Source organism: Paramormyrops kingsleyae, chromosome 1 (genome assembly GCF_048594095.1).
Source record: "Paramormyrops kingsleyae isolate MSU_618 chromosome 1, PKINGS_0.4, whole genome shotgun sequence".
NCBI classification, from domain to species: Eukaryota; Metazoa; Chordata; class Actinopteri; order Osteoglossiformes; family Mormyridae; genus Paramormyrops; species Paramormyrops kingsleyae.
Window position 1 is genome coordinate 68,661,862 of NC_132797.1, and position 27,650 is coordinate 68,689,511.

The following is a 27,650-nucleotide window of genomic DNA, read 5'->3' on the forward strand; positions in this document are numbered from 1 at the left end:
ACAACCCCCTGGACCCCCTTAAATGGGTGAGGACCTCAACCCCCCCCCCCCCCACCGAATGATCAACCCAAAGTTAAGCCCTTGCATCCATCCATCTTTCAAGTACACAGTATAGGATCAATGTGGTCAACATAATACTTAAAGGACTGAGTATCAGGCAATGTGGTTAAACCAACAGTTCTTGGTTCAAGCCCCAGTTTTACCTTTGAGTAAAATACATAACCAGAATTTATCTGGTTACATATTCTGTTCATTTGTGTGCCTGTATGCTAAACAACTTAAGAGGTATTTAATTGTTATTTGATTGTATCAGTGACATTTAGTATTTGGTCAGTATTCATGTCAGTATTATCAAATCATTACTAACATTTTAAACTGCTGAAATTCCGCTTCTAAGTCCAGCTTAGTGCGTGACTGTGTTGGCTGTGACCGACTGGTGTCCCATCAGTGGTGTCCCCCTCACCGTGGCCCTGTGCTTCTGGGGATAAGCCCCAGGCTCACTAAGACCCTGTACTGGGTAAGTGCTTATGAAAGATAGACAGATGTATAATAATAATAATGTGTCCTAATGCCCTGTGCTTCCTGGAATAGGCTCCATGCTCACGGCATTTCTGTGCCGCTTAAGTGATATGAAAGGAAAGATGCATATTCCCTAAGGCAAAAAATTAGTAAGTTAGAAGTGCAGTAGAAAACCTGTGTTACACATTATAGATGAATTTGATTCTGCAGTGGTATTTGAAGATCTAATCCGCAGAGAAATGCATTGTGGGAGTCTTATGTTTGTCTGGGTGCTTTCAGTTCTGCTTCTTGAGCACCGTGTCGATTCTCTGTCTGTGTATTTGTCCCTGGCTCCAGTGAGTCACCGCCTCTCTGGCACCAGCTTGTCCTCACACCTACGCTGTCGTATTTTTGTGCTTCTCCACATTAATCCCCAATTCCTCATACGACCTCCGGGTCCTGTACAGCATCCGCCGTCAGGCAGCATGACAGATGACTGAAGTGTCAGGATAACTAAAAACACCCATAACACACGCAGATCAGCCGACTGTGAATTATTTTGAGCTGTGAATGGGGAGGGGGGGGGGGTTGTAGGGGCGTGCGTGTTGGGTAATATAAAACATCCTTCATTTTCAGTTAATTCCCAGGGTGCCTGTGTCCAGGTAGCTCTTGGGAGTGGAATTTGGGAGAACATCTGAAATATTTACAGGTGGTCGCGTGTTGGGGGCCGTTACATGGTTGCAAGTCTCTTGCTTGGTGCTTTTGTAATATTGATCGATAGTTGTATTGTGTACTGTCGTGTTAAGCCGAGTTGCTGTTGAAAAGAACATGTACATCTCAGAGGGCACCACAGAGGAGCAGAATATACCTGCGCCTCAGCTATAGCAGCAAAATTACTGCAGTGTTTTCATGAGAAATGTTGTTTTACATGCAGAGCTTACAAACGTCATGCTCCAATACTCTAAGAATTTATGTCCTTGAAAATTGCTATAATGATTCTAGTCAATGCCGGGCAACCCATTAGGTAACAAAGGCACCGCCCTGGGCACCGTCTTCTGAGGGGGCGCCCACTTAGCAAACTCCATTCACTTTGTCTCAGACAGGGGGCGCCGGCGGTAAAGCTTGACTACTGTCTTACATTGGGCTTGGAAAGATACAATATTGCACGTTAATGTTTATCTTCGCCATGTATTTCATTGTCACCGTTAAATATGGTAATGCGATTCTCATGATGCACAGTATTTAACAGAGCATATCAAGGCTCATCAACAATCAAGAAAGGTTTGTTAAAGATTCCATCCCACCGGATGAAGACATCCGCAGCATCCCGCTATGCGCTCCGCGTTTCTGCATCAAGCCTTGGCGCATAGCGCTCTGATGCGCAATACAAACCGCTAAAATACTGGGCTTTTGAGGCAAGAACGGATCTATTCGAGGCCCTAACGATCCAACTTTGATCCTAAATAAAGATCGCGGCCTGTTTATTTCCTTTTGGATTATTAATTGATTTATGGAATTATTTAGGCCGCATTTTTATTAATAAATACAAATAGCGATATTGATAAACTATGTGAATGGTGAACTTTCAGTTCCAATTTGGAAGAAATGCCGTTTGTATTTTCCATATAAAATATATCCCACATAGCATCTGAATGGAAATAAATTGTAAAGTGTGACAATAATATATTCTGACCTTCCCGTTTTCTAATAATATGATTGTGTGTAAATCTGAATGTTATTTAAAACACTAAAACAAGCACTCGGCTTAATTAGTTTTTAATTCAGTGCACGTTAATGACGTAATATTAGGAGACGATTGTCTTTATTGCAGTTATTAGCTTCTTACTTAAAGCTTTTGAGAGAGACATACCATGAAGGAGCCCAAATTCAATTACGTGTTAAAACCTTAGGCCACTTTCACCGGCGAAGCACCGTCTGCAGCTCCGAGAAAATTTGTGTCATTGAAATTAAATGCTTTTGTGGCGCTGGAAGGTTCTTGTTTTTAATGGAATTACAGAGTGTGGTGTATTGAGATGATTAAAATCTGTATTCCCTGAATGTGTCGGGCAAAAATCAATAATTGCAAGCACAGCTCCGCAGCGTGATGGGTATCCTGGGCTCGCCACGAAACTAATAGAAAAATAATAATTAAAACCAAATCACCACATTAATTTGTTTTCCATCAGTCTCAGGAGGGATCATCTTTACTAGTTCTTTTGGTAGCTCATTATACTTTCTAATCAAGACTCTTTAAAAATCCCTTTAAAAGAGACAGACTGCTTTACCCTTCCCCCAACGTGCTTTCATTGCAGGCATTGTACTTACACTTATTATGTTACAAATGACCGAGCTAAGGCTGACGTTCTCATCCCGGGGAAAAGGACCCAAAGCGCAGAAATGTTCTTTAATGAAGCGGCTTTGAGCAATTTCTCGCCGGTTGTTATTAACGAAGTTCCGCTGGACGATTAAAAAAAAAAAAACAACTCGCAGCGTGTGACAGACGCATCAAATTGTTTGTCCTCTCCTGCCATTTTGCGTCGAGGCGTCGTTTTGTCCAGATCCAAAGCAGATCGGAGGAGAATAGGAGAGGGAAGAAATCGATGAACGCACAAGCACACTGCCCTGTTTAAAATACCTATAGCTGAATAAGGTTTGCCCCTATTTCATTTAGGAACGGTTCTATTTCTAAACACTGCTGTATCCAATTACGCCTGGTGTATATGCAATTTAATTTGGAAAAGGGATAGTTTATTACAATCAACAAAGGTACAATTACAGAGCTGTTCCCTTGAACTTTGAGGTAATTAAAGTAGAATTTCCGATGTTTCCGCATGTTTGAAAGCCTACATAGCATGGCTTTTGATTTTAGGTTTAAAACTGAAAGCATCACGTTAACAAACATTTAGCGTGGAAGCGACATGCTAATGTAATTATGTTGGCTATAGCGGGTTATTAATACACTAGTCTTCTGAAGCAAATCTGATTTTTCTCAAATGTAGGCTGTATAAAAAACTGAATATGATTTTCTCCCAAGAGCATACCAAATTATTCTGTTGACAGTTTGTTTTTTATGATATGACACGATAGTATAGTACATCCTTTACTGTACAGCTCCTGTAATGTTGAACTGTTTATCGCAGAATGGGATAATCTTAACCCCCTTGTCTCAAGTCAAACTGGGTCACAAGGTCCCCGTTCAGCCTGTTGCTGAGAGAGAGAGAGAGAGAGAGGGAGAGAGAGAGAGAGAGATACACACACAGTTAGGTACAGATGGCAGTCTATGCCAAGGTGTTACAAGCTAGCACTTACGTAACAGAGAACTGAGAACTTCTTAAAGTCGCATAGACTGCTATAGTTTACAAATCATTTAGTTTAAATTTCATTGGATTTCTGTTTTTTTTTCCCCCATTTCTTTATTTTTTTCTAAACCGTGGCTGCATAGACAAAATTTCTCTAATGATCCCTAAGTGTTAAGCCTTCTGTTATATGTCTTTGTCTCACTTCCACATTTGCTTTGCCATAGCATGTCTCATTGTATTCTTGGGTGATGACACTGTTCGTGGTTAGATACTAATCTTCACTGGCATGTCAAGCATGTGTTTTATGCTGAAACATTTAACGATAAACATTTGCTTATTCGTTTGATATACTTCTCTCTCTCTATATATATATATTCAGAACAAAATACACTCACATACATTAAAATACCTTGTGTTTAGGTAGCCTATGTCTATATATGTCACAAAGTAATTTATTTTAATTCAGGTGCATACTTAGTCCTGGAATATCACATTAATGAGACAATGACCTTAATTTTAAATGTAACAATAAACCTCACTCTAACATATTATATGATAAATGTAATTATTAATTCATATTTAGAATAGTTGACAATAATCACCCACATGTAATTAATATTATTTTTCTTTCATCCACATGTACACTATATATAGAGCATGCATATTTTTCAGAAGTTACCTTTGACTATGAATGATATACTGGTTGAATGTCGGTATATTTTTTGTGAACAACGTGGTGGTGATGCTGGTGGGATGCACGAAACAGCCCAGGCTGGTATTGATCAGTGGCTCTTATTTGTCATTCTCCACTGTCGCCTGGCGTTATTACGGAATATAAGTTTTTTTTGCCGTTAAAGAGCTCGCAGGCTGACGTCACTTGGGGCTAGAAGCCGAAAAAACCGTGAGATGAAAGTCTCCGTCAATTTGCTGTTAGTGGCTGACACACTCATACATTACATACAGACACTAACACATGCACACACAGACACACACGCATACACACACTCACACTCTCTGGCACGCACGCACGCACGCACACGCACTCACTCACTCACTCTCACCGAGACTCAATTACTGCCCAATTCCCTTCTTTATCTCTGGCTGCCGGCCTCCACTAACGCGATCGGAGAAGGAAGCGAAACGTTTCGCGTTACTTGAAATAAATACTTGAAATAAGCCGAGTCGCGGCCGGAGACCCATCGAACAGCGCAAAAAAAAAACTACTGTAAGTTTTAATCAGTTTATTATGATCGTTGTTTTATGTAAGGTGGCTGTTGGGTGCCGCGGATGGGGGCTCGTTTAATTTCGCTGGGGTTTGATCGCTGCATATGTGTGTTTCTTTTCGTTGGGTGTCTTGTCCGTGTGCTTTCCTCTCCTCGCAATGTAAAAGCGCAGGTTGATTCAAACTTGCTCGGACAAACCGGTCGATCGCTGAAATAAAAAAAATAAAGCGACTCGCCGGGTGTTACTTTTTTAACGAGAGAAAGACGGGCATTTAAAAAACTTTTTCTTTTTAAAATATATCTAGGCACCGGCGCTTGTTGCTTTTTTGGTCGCACTGGTGGCGACTTGGGTTTACGAGAGTCAATAGCGACGAAATCGCTCGTCTTTTGTGCCCTCACTCTTGCGGTTGGACTGTTTCTCTTTTAAAAATAAAACAAAAATATTTTTGAATATATAGGTACCGGATATATGTCGCCGTCTCCGCGGTTTGTCTGTCTGCATGTTTCAGATGTTTTGTATTTAGTTTTTAAATCTATTTTAAACGCCATGGGAGTCTATGGAAGGTAGAGAGTACCTTTGGTCTGTTAATATGTCTGTCCAAGAGATGATGGGGGGGGGGGGGGTAATGTAACAGATCTCCACTAAAACAAACAACATTACTAATTAACAAATTTGTACGTTTCGCATTTTGGCACATGTCTTTTGGACGCTGGATGGGCTTTAAACACATTTTTTGGCGTTTCTTGGGGGAAATCACACTCGTTTAGAGGGCAGTCCGCGATCGCAGGCTTTCCCTTCTCCTGTCTTTTGTTGCTTCCTTGGCTATAAAGAGAAGCAGCTGCTGCCCGGCTGAGTTGTTGAAATTTATCCCTTTGTGTATATTACAATATCCTCCATTTTTTCCCTCTGCCCTCTAAACAACAAGGCTCTCGCCATCTTGGGTAATTTAAAAATCACTGATCTTTTTTTTTTTTACCCCCCCTCCCCCGTTTCTCTCTCACACACACTACTATCACCACCGCCACCACTTTACACGAAATGAATGGTAGTAAAGACTAAAAGTTATGAAATGTTTCGAGAGGAGGCGGTGACGTCATGTGAAGTTTAAGATGTATTTATTCGTGATAACGCGCATATTTAATTGTTATGGACTCAGCAACCCAATAAACGGCAAACAGCCTGTTTCCAACCAAGGCGGAATGTGTCTAACTCGTTGTTAATAATTATTACTGTTTGGTTAGGTGACAGGTGAGGAGGTCGGTACCCCAGAGCATGTTACATGAGCGCTATTAGCGGTCTTTCAGCAGTGTGTTGAGCTGTTTGCATTGAGCTGTAACCTTATTTTTTGGCTATTGATAAAGTACAAAAATCATTTTGTGTCGTATTAGGACTTTTTGAGGAGGAATATGTTTGACCGATTTTCGCACGTTTACGGTCAGATATACTGTAGTTACCGACATACATATTTGTATTTATTTATTTTTTTGCGGAACTCGCCGAAGATATATTTTCCTGAACATTTATATTTGAACGTTAAATGGTGAAAAGTGTTCCCGTGGTTTATAGATTGCGTTGCTGCGTATGGTATGGCAGAAATGCAGTTCTTTGTTACTTTGTTACTGCATCTTCTGTGTAATTGTATAAAAAATGGACTACCTGCGTTTATATAATAACCCTGATTTTTGAATGTCGTTCTAATGCATCAGTACTCAAGGGAATGGCTCATGTGGACGCCAAGAGATGGGTAGAAGAAATTCATTTTTTAAAATCTGCAAGCAATAGTTACGTTTTATATGAAAATGACACTTGATATGGAATGACAGCGTTAGTCATATTGGGATTTAAAGATGAATACATCCTTGTTTAGAGCTCTGTAACGCATTTTATAATCCATTTTTATAAACTTTTATAATCCTGCTGCTGTCTGCTTCACACCTTTGGATATTTCGTCCGTTTAATAAAAAGACACACGAACCTCCGGTTCTGTTTTATGACTACAGCGCATTCAAGTGTATTTTGGATCAAAGGTAGAAATATCAAAGGCAGTGAATAAGCCTTTACTGATTCTCCTTAAACATATGCCTAGGTAAAAATATACATTCTGAACGACTGGATAAAATTACACCCTAATTTCATGGATTGAAAGTCGTTTATGAAAGACGATGAGAACACCTGAAATGTTCATTTTTACAGTCCCATGTAAGCACAATGTCATTAAAACCTTACAAGATTTTGGCCTAACTATGTTTAAAAGTGCGTGATTTCACACGATGAAGTCACTGTCCCCACAAAATATCTTGTCTAAACAGTGTAAAAGTAAACCATTGTGATTTTTAATTTTTTTTTTGAGAATAGTGATTCTCGTTTAAAGTAGCCTATTCTACTTCTCCTGTCCTATTATGCTTCTTGTTTGACAGTAACTTCCTGCTAATGCTTTGCTGATTTAAGCGATCGCTAACCTGGTCCACATCCTGCTCCATGCCATACACGAAAGTTTGACCTCCCGACCTCTTTGAGACTGATGGGTGTCTCACCTTATGACCGGGACTTCAAAATGAACTCTGGGAAACCAAAACTGGCCTCTACACACTGCAGCATCGTCAGGATGGGCTCTGTTTAACCCCTTTGGATCCCTCCCCCGTTAGATGGCACCCCCCCCCCCCTTCCCCGCAGACTGAGACTGAAAGACAGTGTCGTCTTAGCTGAATGTCTCTTATCCAGACGTTAATTGTTGTTCCTCCAGTGTCTTTGTCTAGATGCCCACTGCAATTTTTTTTTAAAGGCGCAGGTGTTCTCGCCAAAGATCCCGATGTCTCTCTTTCCCCCTCTCTCTGGATCGCGTTCCCTCATCTTCCTGATGTACCGACTTGACAGCTGCTTGATTCTGTGGAGCTGCAGAGAAGCCATTAGTGCCATCAATGAATTGCGAGTGAACACACGCGACCGAGCTTCATCTGCCATGACAAATGCCTTTTGTCGCTTTTCCCTGTGGTGTAGCTGAAGATACACAGGGAGATGTTTTGTTTCTCTCTCTCTCTCTCTCTCTCTCTCTCTCTCTCTCTCTCTCTCTCTCTCTCTCTCTCTCTCTCTCTCTCTCTCTCTCTCTCTCTCTATATATATATATATATATATATATATATATATATATATATATATATATATATATATATATATATATATATATATATATATATATATATATATATATATATATATATATATATATATATATATGTGTGTGTGTGTATATATAATTTTATTATTAATAATAATATTCTATACTCGTATTGTGTACCTTAATGCAAAACAGAAGACCACGAATCTGTCAGGGCTTGTTTGTGATGTTTTTGTCTGAGCAGGGAAGGGAGTTTCAGAGAGCAAATTCAAACCAGTGATGACCTCATGCATAGCTGGGGAATCTTTAAGGAAAGTCTTTTTTTGGCATGAGATCTTGAGTATTTTTTTCCCCCCATTTAGGTATTTTGAAAACAATACTTCTACAGGATGTCGACTCCGTGCTCGCTATGGGGGAAAAGATAAATCGCTTCCACTTCAGCTCTCGGAAATTTCAGCCAGACATGGATAAATCCCAAACCGCGTGTCTCGCAAAGTTGCGCCCAACATTTTGCCTTTGACTAAGCTGATTAGGAGAAATTAGGATTTGGGAATGTTGTGTCTAGGGATGCTGTAGCTGATGAAACTGGGAGGGGGGAGTTCTATGTTTAATTCATTACTGTTTGATTGAGTCAAAGTAAAAGTATCTTTTATTGTCTTCAGATACATAATGTGTGGAGTCAAACAGTTGAAAAAAAAATGTTGTTATTGGTCATAGTACCAATTAGGTGTAGTAAATGGAGTATGAACACTGAGACATACAAACATAATACAAACATGCCATTTTAAGATGGGGACAACGATACAGTTAACCATGTGATTGATTGGGAAAGATTGTGCAAATGTGGTAAGAAAGTTCCGCTTGGAAGCAGAATGTACACTGAATAAATGGATTTAGATTCAGAGTTATGATTCCTGAGTGATTAGTCCTTTTAACAGACCCAGTCTTAGGCTGGCAAAAGCCAGACTCTTAAACAGGGGAAAAAAGCTGTTTTTAAGTCTCTCCGTCCTGGCTTTGAATGAGTGTTAAATTAGGAGTGTGTTTACATCTTTTTTTCCTTTAATGTTGTCATTTTGACTTGTAAGCCCTTTTAATATTGAAACGTAGGCCCATTTAATATTTAAAGGTCTCTTAATGATAATACCACCAACTTTTTAAAAATTATTATTATTATTGTTATCTGTTTCGGCCAAGTAGTGCAGACTGAGCGCAGTTGTGGTAACGGATCCCCAAGGGTTTTGTAGAGATGACGCGGTCCAGGTGTCACAGTGGAGCGAGACTGCACTTTTCTCTCCTCGATCTCATTCCATTGAGCTGAGACCTCCCACGCTGTAGAGATCACTGGAAAGAAAATATTACTGCATCATTCTGGACATGCCTTTCTTCATAGGTCATATTCTGTAATGTTAGAAATGGAGTTGAATCCAAAAGCTGGAGTTTTACTGCTAATGGCAAGAATCAGATGTTGCAGTAATAATGCTAGTGATTTTCTTCAGATCATTTTGTACCTCATCTTTTTTTATTATCTATGTGCAAGAAATGGTTAACAAAATGTTTGAGCCAAAGCATAAGTGTTGTCCAGGAACAACAATCTTGGAATTCTTATAGTCTGGGGTTTTAAGCTTTAATTACGGTGCATTTTCCACTAAACAGTTCTGAGTATTTGTTCATGTCTCTGAAAAATCGGGTCCTATTGTTTGCTCCTCTAGTTCTCTCCAAGCTGCATGCTAACAAAACAATGCTGCTCATGTTCAAATTGGTCATTTGCTTTCTTCCACACATTCTCACATGATTTACATATTCATTTTTTCTCAAGGTAATGTCATGCATTTAAAAACATGAACTTGTATATAATAAAGTAAAATAAAGCTGATTTTATAGGTACTCAGAAACGTTTAAAAAATGTCAGCTGATTGGCTCATAGTTTAGTTTTTTGCTAATTGTAATCCCATTTCCGTTAATGGTAGAAATTGCAACATAAATAACATTCACCGTAACATACTGCTTTGCAAATTAGTATTCTTCAGTTGCCTGTTTATCTTCCGCTACAGGTTTAGGTTGTGTTATCTTGAGTGACGGGAAAGTAAATCGCCAGATCTGGTCAGGAAATGCCAATCGTTTACCCAGGCGTGCTAATTTCTGTCAAACTCAGATGTCGTTTTGATTAGCTGATGATGTTGCTTTAGATGTCAGGCCAGAAATGTTTCTTACATGGCAGACACCGTTAATGAGTTAAAATACAACTACATAGAGGTGAGAACTTTATAAATAAACGGAAAAAAAAATCGAATTGGAAAGTGTGAAACTTGGAAGTGAAGGTGTGAATTTTCACTCTGCTAGCTTTAGCAGCACTCATGTTTGATTTGATGCCCCTGAAACTACTGTTGATAGACACATTGTTTGTTTTGTGACATTGATTTCATGCGTTCACACAAATGTCCCCTTTGGTGACTCTGCCTTGGCCCTGCTAGGATTCCATCGATTTCTTTTCGTACATAGTTAATTGACGATAATGAACTATTGCTCAGGGTATAAGTGAAACTCTATAACTAAGGTCCATGATTTGAATAGTTTTAGCAGAAAAGGGAAATGAGATGAATCCGATTTATGATTTTCAATGTGACAAGCATGTATCTACTGGTTATCAACAACCAAACTGATAACCAGAATAAAAAGATAATGGAATTTATGTCGTTTTCAGGGTGAGTTATTTAATAGGAAAGAAAACAGCAGTTGAACACTTCAAATATAATCGGGTATTTTGTCTCGTGGATGAAAATGCACTCGCTCAAGGTTACAAAAACATCGCATGAGAGTATTTGTAAACGCTTGCTGGACTGCAAGTTTTAAAACTGTTTTTTTAAGGTGATTATTTTCAGGCAGGTTTTAATTATGGAAAATCTGCCGTTTGACAATGATTTCATCGCTAATAGCCACATATCATTGTATAATTTATACGCACCCAAGGTATTCGTCACTGTAACTGATGGTGGAATATGGATCGCTGTCAGTGCCAGGCCTGTTAATATGATGAATTTGTTTATGGTTTGCATTCTCGTTTTGCGCTCCGTCTCTCTGGGTCTCGCCAAGGCGATTGTATTAAGACGCTTATGACTTTTAAAACACAGCAAACGGACAGCGAGCTTCCCAGAGACGAGGAGATTGATAGGCCCCATCTTCGCAGGTATAATTGGCACGGAGTCCTTTTCTTTACACAAAATACAAGCAAACAAAGGGATGCAGGAGCGGTAGTTTGTTGCAACAGCCGGTGATTAACGGCGCGTTCTTGTCTCGTCTGTTTCTCTCTGTCTATCCTTCAACAAGAGAATGTCCTGTATGGAGCTCCAAGGTTAATTTTCTTTGTATGAGTGCATGTTTGGCAAGGTGAGGAGGATAACTATGCTTAGTGTCAGGCTTTATCTTGGGTTAAATTTGTGTGTTTTGCTGGATGGGAGGGATGGGAATCAGAGTTGCGATATCGGCAACGCGGTACTTAAGGAAATAAAGTTTTTCTGTGAGGCCAGCCTCAGTCTGGTCCGGTGCCATTTTAATCCAACTGTGACGAAACTTCTTTTCTTGTGTGTTATTTATTGATTTATTATGAACAAGAGGCCCTAGCATATTATTTATGTGGGGTGGGGGGGAAGCTTGGGAAAGGATGAACTGGTTCCAGTAGTACTTACGGCAGCTATCCTGATGACGGCCTGGCAGAAGCTTGTGCATTTTGCACCCCCCCCCCCCCATTCCTTACGCTGTGCTGTGTCCTCTGTGTTTTCCATGAGCACGCATTCATTAATCAGAGATTCAGAACTCCTGCTGGTTGGGGGGGGGGGGGGTCGTCAAATTGGCGGCCAGCTCGCGGTCCGGATGGCGGTAATGGTGGCTCTTAGTGCTCAGACGTAAATAAATCTGAAGTCTTTGTATGCAAACCCCAGAGGTTAATACTGTATAATTCAGTGTCCTCTCTTTGTTTTTCCTGATTGATGTTTTGAAATATTTGAGGCTCATTGTGAGTCCCTTAGTAGGTCAGGAATGACAGCTCTTGATTGGACGAGCTGAAGAACTGTAGGGCTGGTTTAATAGGAATATGTTGTAGAGATTACTATTCCCTCCCACCACCACCCCCCCCCCCCAGTGTCCTCATTGTCATCTTTATTTCTTTCTCTCATCCCCCCCCCCCCCCCCAGATATGACTGTCATGCCGCCTGCATTGTGGCAGCAACGTGCCACTGATGGAAAGTCTCTCGCTGTGATAATGGTGGCCAGCGGTTCTCCTCCTTTCCTCTGCTTGCTGTTTTTAAGTGACGCGGCGCCGTCCGTGCAGCAAAACTTGTCAGGATTTCATTTATTTAGCTATTTATTGCCCGCTTTCGCTGGCGGCGGGTGCGAGCCCGCGGGAGGAGCACGGACATGTGGCGGTAGCTATTGTGCGTGTCGGCGGCTCACGCGGACAAGATCGCACTCGGGCTGCCACCCCCCCCCTTTATTTATTGATCTTCATGCATTTAAAATCCGCTCGCTGCAGCTACAAAGGCCTCACATTTTAGCTGCGCTAGCAACCTGCTATAGCCTCTCGCTCTTTTTTTATTTTTTTTTATATTTAATCTCAACTGAATGCCTCACAAAAACACAAGGGCAGGGAAGGGGACTCTGAATGTGACCGCCGCTTGTCCGGCTAAGATGCGCGTAACGAGAGCAAACGGAAGGCGAGCTGAGGGTCAGTGTCCTGTGATGGGTTTCGGCCTCAGTCACAGGCCTCCTCACGGCGCAGTTTGTCCCGAACCATCATTAGCTCTCGTGCAGAGCTTTGCTGTCACCTCCTGCCCCCGTTAAAAGGAAAAAAAAATAAAAATCTGGCTACGAAAACAGTGAATTTCCTCATGGGCCGTATCCCATCAGAAGAAGCCAATGATGCTTAACGTTAACGCGATCCGGAGCAGAGACTCTTCACTTTTCCGTTAAACTTCGTTAAACTTCGTTAAACAGTATTCTGTGGGGATATCTCGCAAAGTGCCCCCTACACTTTTTGTGGGAGGGAGGTCACGTGGGGATATTTATATGAGGATTCACATGAGCGTGAAGAAAAGATACGGGTTGGTCCTGGAATTATATTCGAGTATCATTCCTAATTTGACCAGACGTGTTTGTTTTGTTTCGATAATCTGGCCCGTAGTTTTATGGACATCAAAAGACAAAGATCGATTAGTGGCAGAGCGAAGGATTTTCTAACCTTCCTGCCCTGCGTTTAGCTTGTGCTCTGTAGTCTCCACCTCCACATAGCACTCAGGATTTTTTCCGAGTTGAACCTTTTGTGCAAATTGATCCGTAGGTCGTCGGGTGTCCGGGGTTGTGGAAATGAAGTGAAAATTTAAGGTGGACTTTTAATCATGGGGGGCGGGTAATACTTGCCAGGAAATGGCGAGAGTGAGTAATGTTTCCCAGCTGTCCGAGGCGATGGAACGAATGCTGGACTGACCTACCGTAGCATAACTGTTAGTTACTCATGACTCTTCGTGCCGTTCTCTTGAGACAGCTGCAGATTATTGTCTTTTAAAATTTATCGTTTTTTTTTTTTTTTTTTTGTTGTTGTTGAATGATGACTGCAGAAATATGAGAAGGCCCAGCCCACGCTGGAGTTCAAGCAGCTACTAGGAAAGACCTTTTATCTATGACCAGGGAGTGACCCTTTTTTGTAGCTTGGAGCTCTGTGCTAAATGTCTGAGTATTAAAGCAAGTAATATCGTCTCCTCAACGTGCACACTTTCAAATGGCACTGGTTGGGGAGGAGGGAGGGGTGTCAACATCATCCCTGGTAGAAGTACCCACAATCCCCTCCAGGCTGCAGTAAACGCTCCGCAAGCATAACTAGCCGTAATCCAAATATTTGGAGGTAATTTAAGCGTGTGGTGGACTCTGTCCAGGCAACGAGTTGTCACTGGGCACCGATGCGATGCGTATGGGTGGGAGGGAAGCATTTTGTCACCTGGACTTGGCATTATCCCTCTAACTGCTCCCCACTCAGATTGAATCCTGATGGCTGTTTGTACCGCAGCCATTAAATAAAATGTTATATTGGAAGTGTTTTTTATAAACTACTTTTTTCTATTCTGCATGTTTGAGAGGCAGATATTTGGGAAGATTAAAAATCGGGAGGACACCAAACCAGGCAAACTGTGAAGTGTTATTTAGGCCTGTTTGGTCAGAACAGGGAGTTTTTTTTTTCTTGGGGGGGGGGGGGGGGAATTAGCGTGGTTGTCATTGCATGAAAGCGGCAACAGCTGTGTCGGCTGCCGCTTTGACCTCCACGTGGTGTCTGGTGAAATTTCAAGGCCCTTTTAATCACGAAGATTTCCGCGGCTTTGAAAGTCCCTCTGTGATGTTTCCCGAACCCGGAGCCGAGGGCCTCCTCGCTCAGCAGAACCAACCCCAAGACGCTTGACTCTCGCGTGCTGCTCAGTCGGTGCCTGAGCGGAGTGGAAAAGGCCAGATGAATTCCTTAGGCCATATCTGGTTTGAGTTTACAGATTAATGGTCTGCTGCTTTTCTAAGCTTTTTTTTTTATTATTAAATATCAGATGACGCACCTTGTATTTTCATTAAGAGACGCGCGGGGCATGTTTGATGCCCAGATGGTGTGTGAAATCCCTGGTTTTTGATTTCAGCTTGGCCTATATGTCTGTGATGAATGCCTCCTTCCGCCAAATGTGTCGATAGAAAGGTCCATAATTATGGATGTGACATTTGCACTCAAATGAAACACAAAATGTCACATAGGATTACTAATTGAAACGTTGTAATGATGGAATATATCTACAGTCTGCCTTTGGATTATTACACTTCTAAAAATTGTGATTCTTCTCAAGCTATGCTATGTTATTGCGTACAAGTGTACAACTTATTTTTAACCATATAACCACAATAATTTTTTTAAAAAAAGCATTTGAATGATTTAAGTGGGGGATATATGTAAGGAACATGGCACCTGAACCTACAGTTAATAACGGAAATGGTATACAAATACATAATGCATATTAACAGCCAGTATTCCATGATGCAGTTCTTTCGTTTAGCTTTTAGTGCTGTTTTGTGTGCGTTTCTATTTTATTATTAAAAAAACACACACAACCAGTCCCGATTCAGTAGAACCGGCCCATTCTACTGAAAGCTTAAATATAACACCCCCCACTCCACTGTCAATTCGTATCATAGTGTTGCAAATGGAAGAAAGAAATCTTTTTTTTCTTTTGGCGTAAAAACACCATACATCCAAAATGGTAACGTTCTCCCTCAATCATCCTGATCCGACGTCAGCTGCATTCACTCCCCCACCTGTTTACCCTCTTTTAACTGGCTGTTATTTCATTGCCAATGTTTACAAACTCTGAGTACTAACAAGGTGTCTGGGGCAGAACATAGACGCGTTGCCTCAGCGGTGACATTCCCCTATCAGTGCCAGATTAAAAGCGCGAGGTCGATTCGGCGCATGTCTCTTTATACGCCAGCCAGGACGTCACCGCAGTGACGTAATCCCGAGAACGGAGCGTCGCTGCCGGTAACGTCACACCGAACACGGCCTCACTCTGAGAAACAATAGCAGATGTTTTCCTCAGTCGTCGTTCCTTCCGAACATTTCGAGCTGGTTGTGGAAACAGTACTCTCGTTTCCTTGTAAATATTAGTAATTTGTAAGAACAAACATTTCAAGACGGATGTATCCCCCCAGCAGGCACTCGGCGGTCTAAAATAAGACTCCCTCGTTGCACGCGGCTTTAAGTTTTGTTTGCCGTGTTAAAGAAGAGAAATCCCGAGAAGAGCTAGGGAGAATATATGCATCCACTGTTTATTTCTTATGATAACTGTGGATCGTTCCCTTACGGAGCAAAGCATGGGGCTCAGGACTGTCACTCTAATTAATGAGAGATGCCGGATGAAGACAAACTGGCGCTATTATTCAGAGCCATTTTGGTAGAGGCAATAGCACGCCCCCTTCCTTTAAGAGATTCTAGGTGATCCGGGGGCTCCTCTCACATCCAAACCTAGGCAAATGACAAACAGGGGCCTGTTTTACAAAAGATCAGGGAAGATACAGATTATATATTAGACATGGCTGGTCCCTAGTGGTAGAGTAGGTGGAATCTCCTCTATTTCTTAAATTCAATTATGAAACGATTAACTCATTACTAAAATTTAATTGTCATTTAAAATCACATTCTTTCTCTTTGGGAAAAAAATCACTATTGTAATATTTTAAAACGTATCTTATCTAACCATTTTTTTTAGCCATCAGCCAATGATATATGTATTTTTAAAATGATTTTTTTGAACCACAGCTGGTTTTCCCAGCACATTCCTTTTTGGCTGCAAATTTGGAGCAATTTACAGTAATGAAAAATGCTTAAGAAAAGCAGTATGGGGGGGAGGAGCAGGAGGGGGGCAGGCAGTGGGGAAAGCAGGACAGTGTGTGTGCATGCGTGCGCTGAGATGAGGAATCGCAGGTATTTTTCTTTCTGCTTCCTGAAAGGATTGTACAATAGTTCTCAGAGGGATATTGTCAAGACTTGCCTGCTTATCCTGAAGTCTCTCTCGCTGTTTTTTTTTTTTTTTTGTCGAAGGTTTGTGGCCTGCCAGTGTGTTGCATACAAGCTGTTTAAAGTTTCACAGAAAGGTGTAAGCGTTCTGGCAGGGAGCTCTGCAAGCTTTGCTGTTCCTGCTTCAACTGCCATTCCTCCCCCACTTAAGGTAAATATGCAGGCTGGCTTGGTCCAGGACAAAGGTGCAACTTTCTGCTATTACAAAAAAAATAACAGAAACCGTCTGAAGAGTAGGCTGGCTTATGTGCTTAAGGCCTCCCTTTGCTGTGACTTACACTGCTGACTTCGATCAGCAGTGGCACCATCCTCATCAATTCTAGAATTTTGTTTTTTTTTTTTTTGTTTTTTTTTGGGGCATGAGAGGGGCCATAACCTTATTAGCCAATGACATGTTTCGAATCATTGAGTGACAGGGGAAAGGGCACTCTTGGGGCCAATCAGCTTTCAGCTCGGGCCGGTGCACCTGTGGCCCCACCCTTGCATTTACCCCTGATGATCAGGTTTTATTTGTTTATACTGTCAGGCTAGTCATTGTAATGTGGATTGGAAAATTTGTGTCGATTTTAGTCTTTAAACACCGTGACACATTTTTCTTGGAATCTCTTCCTGCTACTGATTTTAGTCTTTACTGCAGCTGCTGTTTGCCGTCATAGTACCACGACACTCGGATCAAACTCTAGATGAATGTAAATATTGTGAATAATAATGATCCGGTTGATGATGATGTTTTCACAATAAATGTCTGGTTATGCAAATGCGCACTGTGACGCTGTGGTCGTCCCAGAATGAGACCACTTGACTCCCAGGAGGTTGTAAGCAGGGCACAGCAGGCAGTAAATCACCACGCTAAAGTTTGGCGGCCGACACTCGCGGTAACCACCCGTGGCCTTGGGGACTCGAACCCCGGAACGGAAACATTTAACGGCTGTAAGGGAAACCCAATGGCCCGCCAGAGGTACCTGCTCACGGAGCTGGTCCTGTTTCTCCTGACCTCTTCCATGGCAGTTGGGAAGGGTTATGTAGTGCTGTGTCAAGTCGCGCGGTGGAAAGAAAAAATGGTACTTGACTAAAACTGTGGACAGTAACATGGAAACTGGAAACCACACCAAGACTAAAAATGCATTATGTATTACTTCCGGTTTTGCTGCTCAAGTTCTGGCAGGTTTAAAAGCGAAATCACGGAGAGTGCAGACGACGAGCAGGCCAGGTCGTATCACTGGATGTGACCGCTCTTAACCTGCCCCGAGCTGCGGAACGACCCGCCTGCCTTCCCTTTACGGCCCCCGCGCTGGGGGCTGTGGTTTCCAGAGAGGCTTCTGTGGCGCTTCTGGGACACTGGATGAAAAAACCATCGGCGCTGAGCCCTTCACCTGACCGCTGCCTGTTTCTCTCTTTCAGTTTGCAGGGAAGTGATGTCACTGGGCTGAAGACACTCCGCAGCGGTAAGCCTCGAGTCCTACCCCCTGCATGTTAATCGCCTGCTGTCGTCGTTCGGTGTCTGCAGCCGCCAGTGCTGCTGTACTGACCTCTTCTTCTCAAGCGCTGAAAACAAGATGCTGGAGTATTTCTTCATTTTAATTTAAATGTTGTTTTTTTTTTTTAAAAAAAAAGAAAAAAAGCTCCGCATCTATTAGTACTGCCTGAGACTATTTAATTTGTCCTTGTGCAAATTAGAACTCAAACAAAATGTTCAAATAAGATGATTAGTTTTTTGCTTTTTTCGTTGTTTTTAAGAAGGCTGAAGTTTGCAGCCATGCATGTGGTTTAATATGCGTCGCAGTTCTCATCTGCGATTTCACATTGGATGCCCTCAAGCTAAGTCCTTCACCCTTGTGTCCTCTGTTAAGGAAACAAAAAGATTATGGTCCCCGGCCCCTTGAAAACATTAGTGTCAATAAGTAAATAAATGCAGGTTTTAGATCTTGATATGTTTTCTTCCTTCCTTGTGTGTCCCGGCGGAATCGAGGATGGGAGTATTTGGGGGTGGACAGCCTCCCAGTAACACACATCCTGGTTTACTCGCTCCGTGTGGGATTCGGCCGAGTCCTTTACTGTCAGGAAAATTACCGACGATTCGAAAGAAATGTTTTAAATCAATATCTTACCAATTAGTGCCCCTCAATAAGCAAGAGCCTAGAGATTTCTGATAATCACTCAGCGTGACTCACAACCAAATAACAGAATGTCCCAGTAAGTTGATCAGCTGATTTAAATCAAAATAATCTGAAATGAGTTGATGGAATATATCAATATATTCCAGTTGTAGTACGATAGATGCAGTCCATAAAATAATATATAAATAAAACTTCAGTTTCTAGCCAGACAGATCTGTTCTTCAGGTGTCTGTTCCCGGAGCCTGAGCTCAGCCAAAGCTGCACACGTGTGACATATGACATAACATTACACGCTTACATATGTATGCTTGTCGCTCGTTCAGTGTGGCCAATGATTTCAAACTGAGTGTCACACTTGGCTCAATGAAATGCCCTCATGCTCAGTAAAGGTGTGAACTCATCCGGTAGCGACAAGTGCGTGGCTCCGCCCACAAGCTCCGGTTCCATTGCCCTATTGGACGAGCAGCGCCTCATGCACCGCAGGCATCTGACCTTAAAGGGATGAGTCCCCAGGGCACTTTAGCAACAGGCTGTCGGCCAATTATATAGCATAGTCAGTGCCTTAGAATGGTACTGGGTTGACCACCTGCAAAAGGATGTGCCAGGGTAGAGGTCTGTGGGCCTCCTCTTTAATTTTGAAGTCTGAGGATTCTTGGAAATAACTAATTATTCATGACATTCGGGTAATTGGTGGATTTTGTTTTTCCTCCTCCTTTTGATTTAAGCCAGAAACGGAGCTGTTTGAACGCCGCTTGCGAATGCCTGGCGGTCCTTAAGGCCCGGTGCCCCCACCCGGATGATTCCGGAAGGAAGCTTTAAACATTGGTTCCAGTCCTCTCAGATTTAGGATTTTCTTTTAGCCCCAATTATTACCACATGGCACAACTGGTGCTCATTAGCTAGTATGTAAAACACATGTTTACAGCACAGTTTTCATACATATCCCTGCCTGTCGTGATGGTTTGGGGAAGGCGTACGTTTAGCGCTACACATGTGATATGCCTGCGAAGGTTTCAGGGCATTGTTTTTTTGCCATAATCCACAAATTTCCAAACAAACACAAGTTAATCCATGCCAGGTTCAGGATTATTGAATTCGCAATCTGGAGATGTACTGATCTTGTGTGTTTTTTTTTTTTTTTATTTCATTTTTTAAATTTCCATTTCTATTTTACGGTAGTACACTAACAATTAATACAGGAAGTGAAAATGTGATACAAAATCAACTTCTGATTTCTGTGGAAAATTCTAGTTTTTGCAGCTCTCTGTGTCTGCGGGTAACCGTTGGTAGAGACTTTTTTTGTTGTTTTCAGTTTCAGCATCGGTCTCTGTGAAACGCCTACCTGATGGGAAAATCTAAGCAGGCCTCAGTCTTTTGTTTGGGATTGACACAACGTGGGACGGGATGAAAAAGGATGTGAAAAATGTTAGCTGAACTCCCAAATAAAAACAAACAGGAAGCAGAAGGACTAAGGAAAGAGAGTGGTGTTTGTGACAAAAGCATTTTTAAAAATGAATACCTCTGAGATCTCCAGCAGCAGCTCTTTATCAGGCATCTACAGCTATGGACCATGGCACTGGTACTGGACAATAAACTAACGTCACAACTAGTTTTCTTATCTGTGATTAAATTGATTTTTTTTTTGGTCCCTGGTTCCTGGTTGCATAGCTGGGAAAGTGTATCTGGGGTTCATTAGTACATAGCGAGGGTCTTCAAAGGATACCTAACACAAAAATGCTGGTGATAAATCAGTGTTAGCCTGGAATTTCTGGATTTTTACCTCCTCTCGTAAAGGCTCGCGAATGGTACAGATGCGGCCATTTTTGCCCTTCTCTGTTTCAGCTCTGTTCTAACGTGAATGATCTACAGTAATTGCTGAACAGTTTCAAAAGCTTCGGAAAGAATAGGTTTCGAATCTTTGTTTAGAGACTCAGGTTTAACGTGTGGCAACAATAGTCGGAGGCGTAGGGCTGTGAGCTTTTCATTATGGATGCTAACGCCGCTTAGCAGAAACCGAAACGCAATTAGCGCTTCCCTGCGACGGCGTGTAATGCATGCGACCGCTGTGCGTTTTGGCCCTGCCAGACTCATTTTTTTAATGCTTTCTGCCATGCAAGCATGCCTCAGTCCAGCAGTCAGCGGGAACGTTTTCCCGTCGCCATGTTTTAAGCGCCACCTTAATGACGGATGCGCTGTATCGACCCGCTCGCTCATCAACCACACCCCCGACACTCCTTTCTTCAGCGGGGCTGCTTCTTAAACGTCAGTGTCGTTTTCCTGTTTCTTCTTCCTAAAATATTTATGTCCTCCTATGGTTAACAGCGTGCCTTCAGAGTGGATTCTGTGACCAGGGTTGAATCACTAACGGATTGCTGTGGCTTTGTAATATGATGTGCTGTTAAATACTGTATCTCTTTCTCTTGCAAGGATGATAGGGAGAGTCGTATATGTCCCTGGAATACTTCTCATTGATTGGCTCTATCACTCCATGGACCTGTATTGGGGAGGGTATTCAAATAGAAAATCGCTAGACAACAAAATATTTACACTTTGCATATTGTGAAGTAATGTTGTTATTTGTTATTTGACTTTTGTCACTGTATGAAACTTGTCGGAGACAGTTTGATAAGTGTTGCTTTCCTGTGACCAGATATTTTTGGATACAGGAAGCAAGTAGAAGGATGTGTTTTTGGGGACAGGAGTCATTTTGAATATGCTTTTTTTTCCCCCCCCTTGGTGGAGTGTGGAGAGAGAGTCAATCATGATTTTTTTTATGGAGGGGAGCTAGAAGACCGCATTGAATTTGGAGTGGTGGGGGGGGGGTGCGTGGGGAGGGGCGGGGTTTGGGCAGGGAGTGGTGGACAGAGGGTTGCCTGCTTGCTCTGGACTTTTTGGGGTGGGGCTGGGGGGGGTCACAAAAGAAGAGAAGGCATTTTGCTGGTCATAGACGCCCCTTCCTTATGACTGTATCTCTGCAGTGGGGGGTGGGGGGTGGAAAAAGGAGTGCTCAGTCTCAGATCCGCAACAGGACTGGGTCTTCAGCCAAGACGGTCTGGACCGCGGCGGGGTTAGACCACGCCTTCTCGGCAAGTTCCGGGCCATGTTGCATCTGTTCCTATTGTTTAACAACAAGGCCGGCCACGTGAGGTCATGTGCGATTACGCGTGCCTTCAGGAGATCCCATTAGAACGGCAGAGGAGCTTCCCCCCCGCCTCCGAACACGACAGAATGCCCGGCCCAGTGCAATGTAACCCTCTGAAGCTGTTCGGTTAAAAAAAAAAAAAAAAAAAAAGCTCTCCCCGTCTTGCATTTCTTTTCGTCATGCTCATTGCAGGGACGCGAGCCTCTTGCTGACGGTGCGGTGGCGGACGGCGTCTCCGTGTCACGCGGGCGCGGCTCCACTGTAGACGGCGGCGGGTCGACCGCGACGAGAAGCACGTGACGGGATCTACCGCCGTGGGCCTCCCCAGAGCGCGGTTTAACTCCTGCAAGGCAGGTGCGGAAGGAGTCGGCCAGGCTCCGGTCCGATTTACCGGGACGACTCTGGGTCCGCGTACGGTGGCCGGAGCGTGATACCCGAGGGGGGGTGGGTTGGGATTGGGTGTTAGACAGGAGCCTCTGGGGAAAGGGGGGGGAGACTTCAAGCTTCCGCAGGATTAAATGCGATGTCACTACAAATGTTGCGGCACCAGATGCAGAAACACTTAAATCCGTGTGCCGCAGCATCTTAGTGTGACCACCTCCCCCTCTCCCCCTCCCCCGCCTGTCCATTTAGCAGCCTACGCAGAGCATGCACTCCGCAGAGGACAGAGGAGGCATTAGGATCGTCCGGGGATTTGTGATCCCTGAGACACTCCTGCCTCTTATTATTATTACAGACGCTGTGTTCTCAGACATACCGGAGAGGTTTTTAAGGCGCTACCACGGTAAACCTCAGGGAAGTAATTAGCGCTGAAATTTCCGAATGTTCCTAAAAGAGGAACCTCTGTCCAGCTGTGTTCGGGGAACTAATTTGTTATCAATAGCCTGGGCTAATAATGGCAACCCCCCCCCCCCCCACCCTTCCCAGGGTGAAAGGTTAGGGAAGACTGGTTTTGGGACCCCTGTTGAGGGGGTGGGGGGGGGGTCTTGCATGAATAGGAGCTGCAGAGTCTCATAAGTGCCTCTCTGTGGTTTGATGTGCAGATGGTCTGGGGGAAAATTGAATTTTCCTTTAGCGTCGTTCGGTTGTCGGGGCCAGATGCCTGCTTGCTGCCTTTGTGCTGGCAGGGGACTCGATTTTTATACATGTACAATGTACCTTTTTGTCTTTTTGTTTATTTGTTTGCAGCCACTTGGAATTTTTAATTCGGTTTCTGGTTTTCGCGTGACCCCCGGTGGGACCGGGCCGGGGTGCCGGGGTGCCGCGTGAGATCTCCAGTAGATTGTAGCGCTCATGACTGCCACGTTCCCCATATAAATAAATAAAAAAAAACCCTGCAGAGTGAGATTCCCAGCACCGGCGCTGATCTGATGCCCCCCCCCTCCGAAAGGGGACCTAAAACGCTCCCAATAATATCAATAGCAGCTGAAGGAGAGGGGGGAAAAAAAAGCCTTTCTGCCAGTATGGCGTAAAAGCTGCTTAGCCCACAACGCTGCCCCCCCCCCCCCCAGCACCCCCCGTGCCTACAGGGGAGCATATCTGCGCCGTCAGCCCCTCAGAAGCCAGCAGAGGTGATACCAAGGTGAACGCAGACTCGGGGAGCGGCCCGGGAATCATTGATATTCCGACTCGAAGGCTGCAAATGGCTCCGTGGCAGATGGAGTCTTTGTCAAGGAAGAGAGATGGCGACCGGGGGGAACGTCTGAGTCGCCGCTCCGCTCCGCTCGCGCTGGCCGAGCGCGGTCACCTTCGCTTGCTCAGAGGGTTCCCTTGCACTTTGATCAATTACCCCCAACCCCCCCATTGTTTACAGGAGATGTGGAGAAGGGCCATTTTAAAAAGGGGGGAGGGGGGGGGGGGTGTGCAGGGAGTGCACTGACACTGGGGCTCAGAAACGCGTCTCTGGGGAGGGAGGCTCGTATCCGGAAGAGTCCTTTTCGTTAACGCGCTCTGTAGCATCAAGGTAAATAAAATAACAGGGCTCACACACGCCTGCTAATTTCCACGTATTTATGCCTTTTCAAGTGTTAATAGGGAAATAAATTGAGAGAGAAAATGGATATACCACCCCCCCACCCCCGTCTGGCAGTGCCCTCTTATTGCGAATGTCTTAGCAATAAGAGTGCACCGAGATGGTGTTTCATCTGAATTTTAATTAGATCTTCTGGGTTAGTGAAAGCCTTGTCTTTTTATTTATGTTTCCTGATGTCGTCATGCCGCCATGCTGGTTTTCAAGGCTACCATTCCTCCGTAGACTTTAGCCCGGTTTTTAACTGGTATCTCGCTTAAAACTAATTGTGTGATACCTGTGAACTATTTATGATTAACTTTTTTTTAAATTATTATTTGTAATATATGCTCCGATGCACAACAACGTCTCCCTTCCTGCCGGTTGTACCCCCTCTGGATTTGTGAGAACCTTAAGAAGACGTTTAACGATTATCACATGGAGGGGTTTGACACCAGAAATCGATCCTCATATTTAAAAGCGAGTGCGTGACCATCGGCCAGCATGCACACGACAGGCGCCTAAATTAAAACAAGGGCAAGTGTCTTTGACCAATGACCAAGAAAGGGAATGAAAAGTGCCTCGTTTGTGAATTGCTAATTGTATTTGCTCTGTCCTGTACTGTATAACAATTTAGAATAATTAATTTGACCTGGCTTCCTTGATTGTTAAACATGGTCTGTAATAGATTGTTTTAATGGTTTGGGTACTCCATTTTGAATGAAGCAAATATCCAAATGCCTGTCTTTGAGCAATGAAGTGCTTTTTTTCCCCTTTAGATTTTAATAGTAATTAAACAAGAATTACGATCTAATTGGACGAGTGATTATTAAAGCGTGTTGAATGTCTGTCCAACGTTTGTGTTTCCGGACACGGGCACAGCGTCTGTATTCCCGGAACGAAAGGTTAACGTTCAATAATAACGCTCTGAGCGAAACGGCGAGGTTGATAAATAGGAGGGAATATCGGAAAGGTCAGAGAAGAAACGAGGGAAAGGACAAACGACGCAAAAAGCGGATGACACCGAGGTCCCGGTTTAATATGTATGTGTTGCAGGTTGATGGTTGGTTTCATTAGCCAGTCTCATTGGTATGCAACCACTCTCCTCCTGCAGCAAAATGCATATTGTATTCGGGCATCCTGTATGTCGAGGAGAAAAGCTTGGATTTTAGACTCCTGCATCCTTCTGAAAAGCTCTTTTTGTCTGCAACCTTTTTTGGTTTCAATTAAAAATATTCAAAGAATTGATTCACTCCATATGTACTTCAATTTCAAGAATGATGTTACGGTTTCTGTTGCCAACTGGCTTTGTTTCCAGAGGAAGGCTAGTCAAGTTTGTTTTGATCTCGGCCAAGTGAATTCTTATTTCATGTCATCCTGGATGCTGGGTGGGAGGGTTTGCACATATCGCAGCTGGGATCGCTGTCTGTCTGATGGTGCATGGGCAATCTCTCGGGGCTCCTGTCCACCTCTGGGGTGAAAAGGTTCTGCCGTTGAAGCGTCTATGTTTCTGACAGGAGGTTGGAGTCCTGCTGGCGGGAGAGACGACGTGGGCTAGCAATGTATAAATTTTTCCCTCTCTGTTTCATAGGAGGGAAGAGTTGGGTTAGTGTAGAGTTTCTGGCCCAGATGCCTGACAAGTTTCTCAAGCTCGTTTAATCCACGTCGTCTAATCGCTTATCCTAGTCAGGGTCATGGAGGGGTCTGGAGCCTGTTGTAGACAGCCCCAGGCTGCCGTATACCCTCAATAGGGTTCCAGTACTTTGGAGGGCATGTGCACACACTCACGGTCAAACGCTGTGGGCAACTTAGTGACACCAATTAGCTTATTTGCTTGTCTTTGGACTGTTACTGTAGTAAGAGGAGGAAACCACACAGAACAGAGGTGGGATTCGAACCCCCAACCCAGGAGATCAGGCCACTGTGTCACCCCCTTTGACTGTATACTCTGCAGTTCACTGCAACATTTTTTCATTTTTCTGTTCCAGCACCAGCAAGTTGGCAAACACAGGGGCACAGACATGACAGGCCAGGTCTGTTCAAGGACAACCAAGTGTTTAAAGAGGCAGCGCGGCCTGAGATGCTTTTGCTGGAAGCTGTGTGCTCGCTCTCTCTCCCCCTCCCGATTGTTGGTGAGGGTCATGTAGACAACAATGGCAGATGTGGCCCATTCAACGTTTCTGTTTTGTTACAACTCATTGGCTATTTGTACATAGTCGGCTATGGACCTTATTGGTATCCTACTGTGAGTGACAAAGTCTGAGTGTTGGGGTGATTCAAAAGAAATGCCAACAAATAGTCTGTTCAGTTCCTCCCTGTTATGAATTCATTGCATCATTCTGACATGTATCTTCTGCCAGAAAACCCAATGGAGAGCACATTCGCTGCAGCCCCTCTCCCCCAATAGATTCCCATGGCTCATATTGGGTTATGCATTTTTGGTTATTCGGTTACTATCTGAGTCAAAGCAAGTCTCACCTGCTGAGGTTTCAATAGTGAAAAGGAGCAGCTGAGGTTGAATTTAAGGATCAAATGAGTGATACCATGAAAGGGTTACGTCATTCAAATTTATGTGATCATATGAGGAATTGCTATAAATACATTTACAGGCGCTCCCCAGGTTACGAACGCGATCCATTCCCTAAGTCTGTCTTTATGTCGAATTCGTAGGTAATTCGGAAAAAATGATTATACGCTACTGTATTGTACCAGAACCAGCGAACTGCTGAAGCCGCCCAATGATTTCACGTGTCACAAAGTAGTGTGTGTGTTTGTTATTATGAACCATTGTATCTAAACTGAATTCTTAACATAATAGGCTTTATGGAAGTCCGTTCGTAAGCCAGACGTTCTTAACTTGGGGACTGCCTGTAATGTATACTGTATACCTCCTTCATGGCTAACATCCTACTTAGCTGTTTAAGAGGACTGTTACAATTGTAAGGTGTCTTACTGCTTAACTATAACGCTCAGGAAGCAGTATTGTAGTAGAGATTCATAAATTTTGGGTTGCTTGCTAGATAAGCTCTCCCTTTGTTAGTGATTGTTGCTTGCAGCTTCTTGACCCTGGTTTGCCGATTCCAAGAAGGCTGAGTCACGTTATACTGCCTGTGTTTTTGATGAAGTAAAAGAATCAGCGGCATTGTAAAGAAACCCAACAATTATTTTGATGATCGTTCGCCAACCTTTAAAACCTCATTGGGGATCATTTTTCAGCTATTAAGTGGCAGATGAATTTCTGATGGTAACTGGTATTGAGAAAGGTACAATATGTACTGGCTTTCATTTTTAAATTTAATACAATGGAAAAATACAAAGAAATGCTCTAGTCCCTGGATCAGTATAGCCAGTCTCTGTCCACAGTTTTAAAATCACAACTGCACAAAAGCTAATCATTAATTAGGGGGGGAAACAAGTAGTCTCCTCTTACAGGCTACTCCATTGTTTAGCATTAAGTATGTAGCTCGTTATCTGTTCTGCTTATTCGAAAGTTTGCAGTGAATCGGTAACGAAAAGGGTGCGTTGCTGGTTTATTCTGTGTAGCTTAAGTTATGTAAAGGACATCTAGAAGTCAGGAAGTAGAATCTTTCGCTGAACGACTCGATCTTGTTACAAATAGGTACCGGCCCAGAAGCTCAAGATGTGCTGTGAGTGTAGGAG

General features: G+C 43.3%; 1 protein-coding gene across 14 annotated transcripts in view; it reads left to right on the top strand.

Moving 5' to 3' along the window:
- The first annotated feature begins 4,710 nt into the window (after positions 1-4,710).
- The window catches only part of baz2bb (bromodomain adjacent to zinc finger domain, 2Bb), a 72,903-nt gene continuing 49,963 nt past the window's right edge, over positions 4,711-27,650 (top strand). For 8 of the 14 annotated variants that reach the window (XM_023805284.2, XM_023810116.2, XM_023811400.2 and 5 more), the window contains exons 1-2: positions 4,711-5,022; positions 18,125-18,168. The gene's annotated coding sequence lies outside the window, so the exon portion shown is untranslated. The remainder of the gene's footprint in view (positions 5,023-18,124; positions 18,169-27,650) is intronic. The other 6 variants (XM_023806905.2, XM_023809308.2, XM_023810852.2 and 3 more) reach the window with 1 other exon arrangement.